This window comes from Hemitrygon akajei, chromosome 10, assembly GCF_048418815.1.
Source record: "Hemitrygon akajei chromosome 10, sHemAka1.3, whole genome shotgun sequence".
Lineage (NCBI taxonomy): Eukaryota > Metazoa > Chordata > Chondrichthyes > Myliobatiformes > Dasyatidae > Hemitrygon > Hemitrygon akajei.
This window is the reverse complement of record NC_133133.1, coordinates 117,008,188-117,020,255: the sequence shown is the minus strand read 5'-3', so window position 1 is coordinate 117,020,255 and position 12,068 is coordinate 117,008,188.

Genomic DNA, 12,068 nt, shown 5'->3' with positions numbered 1-12,068 from the left:
GGGGTGGGGAGGGGGGGGGGGGGGGAGCTCGGCCAGTTGAGCAGCATTGCAGGGTTTTGACCTGAAATGTTGACATTTCTTTTCCCCCGCAGAAGCTGCTTGACTCTCTGAGATCCTGCAGCAAGATTGTCCGTTGCATTTATGAAGTTCTTTTAAGTGCCCTTGCAGGCAAACACAAGCTGTTCTGCTATGGTTATAGCACAGGAGGTTCTCGAAGGCTGAGCACCTTCACTCTAGCTGTACAAACTGGATTTCCCAGTCTCCAACCATTTTAATTCTAGTGCCAGTTCCCATTCCGACATGTCTGTCCACGGCCACTGTCAGCCTGGAGGAGTAACATCTCATATTCCGTCTGGGTAGTCCCCAACCATGGCATGAACATCGATTTCTCTAACTTCTAGTAATTTCTTCTCCCTCCTTCCTTCCTGCTTTCTCCATTCTGCACTCTGGCTGCCCTCTTAACCCTTCTCTTCTCCTCACCTGCCCATCACCTCCCTCAGGTGCCCCTTCTCCTTCCCTTTCTCCTATGGTTCACTCTCCTCTCCTATCAGATTCTTTCTTCTCCAGCCCTTCACCAGGCCTCACTCATCCCCTCCCCTATCCATCCATCTTCCTCCTCCCCAGGCCTCACTCATCACCTCCCAGTTTCTTACTTTATCCCCTCCCCTATCCATCCATCTTCCTCCTCCCCAGGCCTCACTCTTCACCTCCCAGTTTCTTACTTTATCCCCTCCCCTATCCATCCATCTTCCTCCTCCCCAGGCCTCACTCATCACCTCCCAGTTTCTTACTTTATCCCCTCCCCTATCCATCCATTTTCCTCCTCCCCAGGCCTCACTCATCCCCTAGCAGCTCCTTTCTTTCCCCTTCCCTTTCCAGTCCTGAAGAAGGGTCTCGGCCCGAAACATTAACTTTTTATTCCTCTCTATAGATGCTGCCTGATTTGCTGAGCTCCTCTAGAATTGAGTGTGTGTGTTGCTCTGGATTTCCAGCATCTGCAGAATCTTTTGTGTTTATGATGTGCTGAAAGGCCACCAGCCCCACCATATCTCTCCTTCTCTCTCTCCCCCTCCCTCCCTCTCCCACTCATTAACTTACAAACAATATATCTCTCCTTCTCTCTCCCCCCTCCCTCCCTCTCCCCCTCATTAACTTACAAACAATATATCTCTCCTTCTCTCTCTCTCTCCCCCCCTCCCTCCCTCTCCCCCTCATTAACTTACAAACAATATATCTCTCCTTCTCTCTCCCCCCTCCCTCCCTCTCCCCCTCATTAACTTACAAACAATATATCTCTCCTTCTCTCTCTCTCTCCCCCCTCCCTCCCTCTCCCCCTCATTAACTTACAAACAATATATCTCTCCTTCTCTCTCTCTCTCCCCCCTCCCTCCCTCTCCCCCTCATTAACTTACAAACAATATATCTCTCCTTCTCTCTCTCCCCCTCCCTCCCTCTCCCCCTCATTAACTTACAAACAATATATCTCTCCTTCTCTCTCTCCCCTCCCTCCCTCTCCCCCTCATTAACTTACAAACAATATATCTCTCCTTCTCTCTCTCCCCCTCTCTCTCTCTCTCCCCCTCCCTCCCTCTCCCCCTCATTAACTTACAAACAATATATCTCTCCTTCTCTCTCTCCCCCTCCCTCCCTCTCCCCCTCATTAACTTACAAACAATATATCTCTCCTTCTCTCTCTCCCCCTCCCTCCCTCTCCCCCTCATTAACTTACAAACAATATATCTCTCCTTCTCTCTCTCCCCCTCCCTCCCTCTCCCCCTCATTAACTTACAAACAATATATCTCTCCTTCTCTCTCTCCCCCTCCCTCCCTCTCCCCCCTCATTAACTTACAAACAATATATCTCTCCTTCTCTCTCTCCCCCTCCCTCCCTCTCCCCCTCATTAACTTACAAACAATATATCTCTCCTTCTCTCTCTCCCCCTCCCTCCCTCTCCCCCTCATTAACTTACAAACAATATATCTCTCCTTCTCTCTCTCCCCCTCCCTCCCTCTCCCCCTCATTAACTTACAAACAATATATCTCTCCTTCTCTCTCTCCCCCTCCCTCCTCTCTCCCCCTCATTAACTTACAAACAATATATCTCTCCTTCTCTCTCTCCCCCTCCCTCCCTCTCCCCCTCATTAACTTACAAACAATATATCTCTCCTTCTCTCTCTCCCCCTCCCTCCCTCTCCCCCTCATTAACTTACAAACAATATATCTCTCCTTCTCTCTCTCCCCCTCCCTCCCTCTCCCCCTCATTAACTTACAAACAATATATCTCTCCTTCTCTCTCTCCCCCTCCCTCCCTCTCCCCCTCATTAACTTACAAACAATATATCTCTCCTTCTCTCTCCCCCCTCCCTCCCTCTCCCCCTCATTAACTTACAAACAATATATCTCTCCTTCTCTCTCTCTCTCCCCCCTCCCTCCCTCTCCCCCTCATTAACTTACAAACAATATATCTCTCCTTCTCTCTCCCCCTCCCTCCCTCTCCCCCTCATTAACTTACAAACAATATATCTCTCCTTCTCTCTCTCCCCCCTCTCTCTCTCTCCCCCTCCCTCCCTCTCCCCCTCATTAACTTACAAACAATATATCTCTCCTTCTCTCTCTCCCCCTCATTAACTTACAAACAATATATCTCTCCTTCTCTCTCTCTCCCCCCTCCCTCCCTCTCCCCTCATTAACTTACAAACAATATATCTCTCCTTCTCTCTCTCTCTCCCCCCTCCCTCCCTCTCCCCCTCATTAACTTACAAACAATATATCTCTCCTTCTCTCTCCCCCTCCCTCCCTCTCCCCCTCATTAACTTACAAACAACATATCTCTCCTTCTCTCTCTCCCCCTCCCTCCCTCTCCCCCTCATTAACTTACAAACAATATATCTCTCCTTCTCTCTCTCCTCTCCCTCCCTCTCCCCCTCATTAACTTACAAACAATATATCTCTCCTTCTCTCTCCCCCTCTCTCTCTCTCTCCCCCTCCCTCCCTCTCCCCCTCATTAACTTACAAACAATATATCTCTCCTTCTCTCTCCCCCCCTCCCTCCCTCTCCCCCTCATTAACTTACAAACAATATATCTCTCCTTCTCTCTCTCCCCTCCCTCCCTCTCCCCCTCATTAACTTACAAACAATATATCTCTCCTTCTCTCTCCCCCCCTCCCTCCCTCTCCCCCTCATTAACTTACAAACAATATATCTCTCCTTCTCTCTCCCCCCCTCCCTCCCTCTCCCCCTCATTAACTTACAAACAATATATCTCTCCTTCTCTCTCTCCCCCTCCCTCCCTCTCCCCCTCATTAACTTACAAACAATATATCTCTCCTTCTCTCTCTCCCCCTCCCTCCCTCTCCCCCTCATTAACTTACAAACAATATATCTCTCCTTCTCTCTCTCCCCCTCATTAACTTACAAACAATATATCTCTCCTCTCTCTCTCTCTCCCCCCTCTCTCCCTTTCCCCCCTCTCCCCCCTTCCTTCTCATCAGTGAAACTCACACCACCTAAACTGAATTTTTAAATAGCAAAACAAGTGTTTGTTTTATTTATTTCAGATCTATGGAGTTGTTCTGTCTCGACTCCTCGCTGCCAGCAATCAAACACTCGGCCCACCTGGGACTTTCTCTCCTCTCTAATTGGGCAGAAGATACAAAAGCCTAAAAGAACATAGCATCAGGCAGAAGGACAGCTTCAGCATCTCCCCCCCCCCCCCTCCCACCGTTATACAACTATGAACAAATCCCTAGTTCAGAAGATGCACTATTGACCTCACAATCTACCTCGTTATGATTTTGCACCTCAATGTTTACCTGTGCTGCCCTTTCCCTGTAGCTGTTACACTTTATTCTGCATTCTGTTAGTGCTTTACCTCGATCTACTTCAACACACTGCGTAATGATCTGATCTGCATGAACAGTATTCAAGACAAACTTTTCACTGTTTCTCAGCACATGTGACAATAATAAACCAATTCCAATACCAATTTAGTTAATTTCTTAATAAGGTAATCTTTTGTGACTCCAGGTTAAAAAATCTGTCTAAAATAAGAGGCAGGAAATGCTGTATTCCAAACTTCCTATGAGAAGGTAATTGTGAGTCGCCTTTTTGACTCACTGCAGTCCTGCTGATGAAGACGTTCTCATAATTCTTCAGAGTGTGGAGTCCCAGGATTTAGACCCAATACTGGAGAAGGACTGGCAACACACACAAAGTGCTGGAGGAACTCAGCAAGCCTGACTGCTGATGAAGGGTCTCGACCCGAAACATCAACTCTTTACTCTTTTCCATAGATGCTACCTGGGCTGCTGATGCACCATCGATAACTCTCGGAGACGGGAGGCAAACGATAGGCTTTTATTAGCTGCAGGAGACCACCACACAACATCCTGGAGACTGAGGGGGGAGCAGTGCCTCCAATCGCCTTTATACAGGGGTCTGTGGGAGGAGCCACAGGAGCAACAGCGGGGGGGGGGGGGGGTGTCCAGACAGGTATGTGTAGTTCACCACAGCTGCTGAGTTCCTCCAGCATTTTGTGCGTGTTTCTTGGATTTCCAGCACCTGCAGATTTTCTCCTGCTTGTGGAGGGACTGGCATTATAGCTCTGAAAACATCCACAGATGTCGGGCTGTCCCAGACAGTGGGTTCTGGGATCAGATGTCTGTGCAAACAGAAGGCATCTGAAGGCAATGGGACCAGTGTGCTTGGACTTCAAGCCTGAAGTTCTAGGTCCCATCTTTGATTAGTCTGGGGTCAGTACAAAAGATCAGAGCCCAAAGGTCAATTGTTAAGTCCAGAAGTTGAAACCAGATGGAACACAAGAAGATAAAAGTACATACCCTTCACTTTCCATAAAGATCATCTTTATTTGTCATGTACGTCAACACAGAGTGAAATGCATTGTTTGCATCAACGACCAAAACAGTTTGAGGATCTGCTGGGGTCACTCACAAGTGTTGCCATGCTTCCAGTGCCAACGTAGCATGCCTACAAGTCAGTAACCCTAACCGGTACATCTTGGACCATGGGAGGAAACTCGAACATCCGCAGGAAACCCACACGGTCACAGGGCCAGCATACAAACTCCTTACAGACAGTGGCGGGAATTGAACCCCGATCAGCGATCGCTGGCACTGTAAAGTGCTTTGCTAACCACTGTGCTACCGTACCTGTACTGATAAGTCAACCCTGAAAGGTGCATTTAGCTCTTCTTATTTTTTTATCTAGAGATCAGCAGGGTAACAGGCCATTCTGGCCTAAGGAGCCTGTACTGCACATTACGCCCATGTGACCAATTAACCTACTGCCCCATACATTTTTGGAATGTCTTTAAAAATTCACTCTCACTCAATGCACTGTGTAACGATTTGACCTGTATGGACAGTATATAAGACAAGACTTCCACAGATCACAATAAGCTCATTCTAATTCCAATTTTACTGTTCGGAGTGGATTCCCTATACGCATCTCGCCCCCTAGTGGCCAATGCCTGAACACCAGGCAGATCCTCCCGACCGTGTCCTTGATTCAAATAAACACTAAATGAGCAAGACCTTCAGTCCATTGTAACTGCAACCTGCAAGGAAATGTCACCTTACCACCCCAGGCATGATTTTCCATCCAATAACTCTATAAAAGGAACTACAATGCTCAAGAAACAAGAAAAAAAGTGCTGATGCTGGAGGGACTCAGCAGACGAGACAGCTTCTATGCAGTCGATATTTCCAGCCGAGAGAACCTTCATCAGGACTGGATTGGAATAGGGCCAACATTCCATGTGAAAATGCTGATCTTTCAAATTCAATATCCTGGTCTTCCCCGTGATCTCTCTTCCTCCCCTAAAAAAAAACACAAATCTTTACTGAATATATTTAAACATTTTTCCACAGCAGGTTTCCATGGTTGAGGATTTCATGGGTTCACCACTCTCTGGCTGGTGAAAACTCCTAACCCAGGCTTAAATGGCTCACCATAAAACCATAAGACATACGAGCAGAACAAGGCCAGTCATCTCACTTGAGTTCCATCATGGCTGATTTATTATCCCTTACAACCTCATTCTCCTGCCTTCTCCCTGTAACCTTTGATGCCCTAACCAATTAAGAACCTGTCAACCTCTGCTTTAAGTATACCCAGTGACTTGGTCTCCACAACTGCCCCTGGCAATGAATTCCACAGATACACCACCATCCAATGTTCCTAAGAGCAGCCTCCAGTGCTCCAACACTTCCTGACCTTCAGCCCTTTGTATTCCACCTTTGACCTAGGTTCTGTTCAACATGAACTCTGTTCTTGCTGAATTGCTCTGGCCCCCACTCTGCCCCTCCTTCACCCACCCTGCCCACCTCTCCAATCAGCTCCTTAAACAGCTACTAGTTGCTGAAAATCGACTTAGCCCACTCAGGGGATGTTGCAGTAGTGGAAAGATTCACTCCTGACTTTTTGATGAGACATCCCTTCTCTCGGTTGTAAAGTTCGTAATGGGCAAAATTTGTCTCTGGGTATGAAAACAGACTCCGTATTCATCCACAAATCAAGCAGCTTTTACAGACACCTTTTACCAATGAATCTGTTGCTGTTTTAAAACACCCAGCACTTAAATTGTAAAAACTCTTTGAATTCAGCATGACCTCTGTCTAACCTGGTCTCACCTGTCAGCTCTTCTCCCCACTTTTTAATTCTGGCTTCTTCCTTCTTCCTCTCCAGTCCTGGTGACGGGTCTCAGCCCAAAAGCATCGACTCTTTATTCTCTCCATAGATGCTGCCTGACTTGCTGAGTTCCTTCAGAATTTTTCTGTGTGTTGCTCAAGATCTCTGGCATCTGCAGAATCTTTTGTGTTTAAAATTTCACAACATATGTCAGTAATAATAAACCTGATTCTATCATTGAGCTCATCTGCAGCATAATCATCGAGGACCCCCATCATCCCGGCCATGTTCTCCTCTCACTGCTGGAGGTACAGGAGCTTTAGATACCACATCACCAGGTTCAGGAACAGTTGCGAAGATTCAGCATATTATCTAAAACTTTGATAAATTTCTCTAGATGTGCGGTGGGGAGTAAATTAACTGGCTGCATCATATTGGTAAGGAAACACCAATGTCCTTGAATGGAAAATGGCCCAGGTAAAGCCCTCCCCATAAGTGAGCACATCTACACAGAGTGCTGTCGTACGAAAGCAGCATCCACCATCAAGGACTTTGACTATCCAGAACAGGCAGGTAGGCAGAAGGGATGGGCTGGCTTTGTTGGTAAAAAAAATTCAAATTCTTAGGAAGAGGTGACATGGGTTTGGAATGGGAAATCCTTGTGGGTAGAGCTAAGAAACTGCAAGGGTAAAAGACCCTGATGGGAGATATACACAGGCCTCCAAACAGTAGCAAAGATGTGGGCTACAAATTACAATAGGAGATAGAAAAGGCAATGTTATGATAGTCACAGGGGATTTCAATATGCAGATAAACTGGGAAAATCAGGTTGGTGCTGGATCCCAAGAGATAGAATTTGTAAAATGCCTGCAAGATGGCTTTTTAGAGCAGCTCATGGATGAGTCCACTCAGGGATCAGCTGTTCTGGATTGGGTGTTGTGCACTGAACCAGAATTGATTAGAAAGCTAAAGGCAAATGAACCCTTAAAGGTGATCATAATATGATAGACTTCACCCTGCGATTTGAGAGGGAGAAGCTAAAGTCAGGTGTATCAGTATTACAGTGGAGTAAAGGGAATTACAGAGGCATGAGAGAGGAGCTGACCAAAGTTGATTGGAAGGGAGCACCAGCAGGGATGATGGCAGAGCAGCAATGGCTGGAATTTCTGAGTAATTCAGAAGGTGCAGGATAGATACATCCCAAAGAAGAAGGAATCTAAAGACAGGATGACACAACCATGGCTGACAAGGAGAGTCAAAGCCCACATAAAAGCCAAAGATAGAGCATATAATAGAGCAAAAATTACAGGGAAGGTAGAGGATTGGGAAGATTTTTAAAACCTACAGAAGGCAACTAAAAAAGTCATTAAGAAGGTAAGGAAGGAATACAAAGGTAAGCTAGCCAAAAATATCAAAGAGGATACCAAAAGATCCATCAGATATTGAAAGAGTAAAAGAAAACTGAGAGTAGATATTGGATCACTGGAAAAGATGCTAGTGAGGTAGAAATGGTGGATAATAAGAACTTACTTCACTGTGGAAGACACTAGCAGTATGCCGGAAGTTTGAGAGTGTCAGGAGGCAGAAGTGTGCGGAGTTGACATTATTAGGGAGGTCCTTGGGAAAATGAAAGGTCTGAAGCCACATAGGTCACCTGGACCAGATGGCCTACACCAGGGTTCTGAAAGAAGTGGCTGAACACATTGTGGAGGCATTATTAATGACCAAGAACCAATAGGTTCTGGCATGGTTCTGGAGGACTGGAAAATTGCAAATGTCTCTCCACTCTTCAAGAAGGGAGAGAGGCAGAAGAAATAAAATTATAGGCCAATTAGCCTGACCTCAGTGGTTGGGAGGATGTTGGAGTCAATTGTTAAGGATGAGATCTCTGGGTACTTAGAGGCACATGATAAAATAGGTCAAAATTAGCATTGTTTCCTTAAGGGAAAGTCTTACCTGACAAATCTGTTGGAATTCTTTGAAGAAATAACAAGCAGGATAGTCAAAAGAGAATCAATGGATGTTGTGTTCTTGGATTTTCAAAAGGCCTTTGGCAAGGTTCCACACATGAGGATGCTTAGCAGGTTAAGGTCCTTTGGTATTACAGGAAAGACACTAGCATGGATAGGAGATTGAGTGTCAGGAGGCAAAGAGTGGGAATAAAGGGGGCCTTTTCTGGTTAGCTGCTGGTGACTAGTGGTGTTCCACAAGGCTCTGTGTTGGGGCTGCTTCTTTTTACTTTATATGTTAATGATTTGGATGATAGAATTTTTGGCTTTGTGGCCAAATTTACAGATGATACAAAGATAGGAGGGGATGCAGGTAGTTTTGAGGAAGTACAGAGGCTACAGCAGGACAAATTAGGAGAATGGGCAAAGAAATGGCAGAGAGTGTTGGAAAGTTTATGGTCATACACTTCGGTAAAGAAACAAACAGCTAGACTATTTTCTAAATGGAGAGAAAATTTGAAAATCTTTGGTGCAAAGATGCAGAGTCCTTGTGCAGGATTCCCTTAAGCACGGGTTCTTAACCTGGGGTCTGTTTTTGGATGGGAAAATTTACATCTTTATTTTCACTAACCTCCAACTGAAATTTAGCAATTTCATCAATGATGAGTGCAGGCAACAAACCACAGTAGTGTTAGCCATGCCTGTGACTTTGTCACGAATAGAAATCACAGATATTTTCATATCACATTACAGTTGTTACAAATATCTCAAAGTATTCTTTACAGCACACTCACCACTACTTTGAAATGATGGTAGTTATGCTGGTAGATTGAATGTGATCACAGTCTTCCTGTCTTTGGATGCCCATGCAACGTAGCTGGCCAACTATCGGGCAGCCCTGTGTTTGGATGTCCAACATGACGTGTGTGTTGCTTTGTCAAAGTCCACCCTACTGTTTAATGTTCCTATTCAAGCCAAGCAACAACCATCTTCGCACTGATATGTCTTTAAAAATATGAATTTTAACTTGCCTATATTTGAAAAGTATGGTCTTGTTAAAGAAGCACATACACTATATTACTAGATCACAAATCTGTTTTTCTTAATATTTTCATAACTGTATTTCAATATAATTGTTTTTTTTTGTAACCCTGTGTATTTTATTATACATTTGTTATCAATACATCATTCTGAGAAATGGGTCCATAGGCTTCACTGGACTGTCAAAGGGGTCCATGACATAAAAACGGTTAAGAACCCTGCCCTAAAGATTAATTTGCAGGTTGAATCGGTAGTGAGGAAGACAAATGCGATGTTAGATTCGTTTCGAGAGGACTGTATAAGAAAGCAAGGACATAATGTTGAGGCTTTATAAAGCCTCACTTGGATTATTGAGAGCAGCTTGATGCCCCTTATTTAAGAACGGATGTGCTGACATTGGAGAGGGTTTAGGAGGTTCACGAGAATGATTCCAGGAATGAAAGGGTGACCATATGAGGACTGATTGAAGGTTCTGGGCCTGTACTCACTGGAAGTCAGAGGAATGAAGGGAGATCTCATTGAAACCAATTGAATGTTGAAAGGCCTCAGTAGAGTGGAAGTGGAGAGGATGTTTCCTATGGTGGGAGAGTCTAGGACTAGATGGCCCACCCTCTGAATAAAGACATCCATTTAGAATGGACATGAGGAGGAATTTCTTTCGCTAGATTTGTGAATCTGCGGAATCCGTTACCATAGGTGGATGTGGACATGAAGTCATTGGGTATATTTAAGGCAGAGGATGATAGATCCTTATCTTAATTAGTCAGGGCATGAAAGGATGTGGGAGGAAGGCAGGAGGTTAGGGCTGAGAGGGAAATGAATTAGCCATGATGAAATGGCGTAGTTGACTAGATGGGCCTAATCTACTCCTATATCTTATAGTCTCTTCTCGTTGCTGCCATCAGGAAGGTTGTACAGGAGCCTCAGGACCCACCCTTCCAGATTCAGGAACAGTTACTACCCCACAAACATCAGGCTATTGAACCAGAGGGGATAACTACACTTGGCCCATCACTGAACTGTTCCCACAACCTATGGACTCACTTTCAAAGACTTCATCTCATGTTCTCAATATTCTGGGATTCATCTTCGAACCTGGATGAGTATGCTGCAGTTGTTACCGACTTCATTCAAACCTGTGTGGATGAGTGTGTGCCCACAAAGACTTACTGTACATTCCCAAACCAAAAGCCGTGGATGAACCAGGAGGTACGTCATCTGCTGAAGGCAGATCTGTAGCATTCAAGTCTGGTGACCCAGACCTGTACCAGAAAACCAGGTATGATTTGCAGAGGGCTATTTCAAGATACAATTTCGAACGAGGTTGGAGGTGACATTGGATGCACGGCAACTCTGGCAGGGTTTGCAAGACGTTACTTCCTACAAAGCGAACCCCAATAGCATGAATGGCCACAATGCTTCACTACCAGATGAACTCAATGCCTTCTATGCACGCTTTGAAAGGGAGAACACAACTACAGCTGTGAAGATCCCTGCTGCACCTGCTGACCCTGTGATCTCCGTCTCAGAGGCCAATGTTAGGCTGTCTTTAAAGAGAGTGAACCCTTGCAAGATGGAAGGTCCAGATGAAGTACCTGGTAAGGCTCTGAAAACCTGTGCCAACCAACTAGTAGGAGTATTCAAGGGCATTTTCAACCTCTCACTGCTATGGGCAGAAGTTCCCACTTGCTTCAAAAAGGCAATAACTATACCAGTGTGAGTAATGGGGGCTGCCTTAATGACTATCACTCAGTAGCACTCACATTGACAGTGATGAAATACTTTGAGAGGTTGGTCATGACTAGACTGAACTCCTGCCTCAGCAAGGACCTGGACCCTTTGCAATTTGCCTGTCACCACAATAGGTCAAAGGCAGACGCAATCTCAATAGCTCTCCACAAGGCTTTAGACCACCTGGACAACACAAACACCTACGTCAGGATGCTGTTCATCGACTATAGCTCAGCATTTCATATTATCACTCCCACAATCCTGATTGAGAAGTTTCAGAATCTGGGCCTCTGTACCTCCCTCTGCAACTGGATCCTCGACTTCCTGACCGGAAGTCCACAAGCTGTGTGGATTGGTGATAACATCTTCTCCTCACTGACAACCAACACTGGCGCACCTCAGGGGTGTGTGCTTAGCCCACTGCTCTACTCTCTGTATACACATGACTGTGTGGCTAGGCAGAGCTCAAATACCATCTAAAAATTTGCTGATGATACAACCATTGTTGGTAGAATCTCAGGTGGTGACGAGAGGGCGTACATGAGTAAGATATGCCAACTAGTGGAGTGATGCCGCAGCAACAACCTGGCACTCAACGTCAGTAAGACAAAAGAGTTGATTCTGGATTTCAGGAAGGGTAAGACTAAGGAACACATACCAATCCTCATCGAGGGATCAGAAGTGGAGAGAGTGAGCA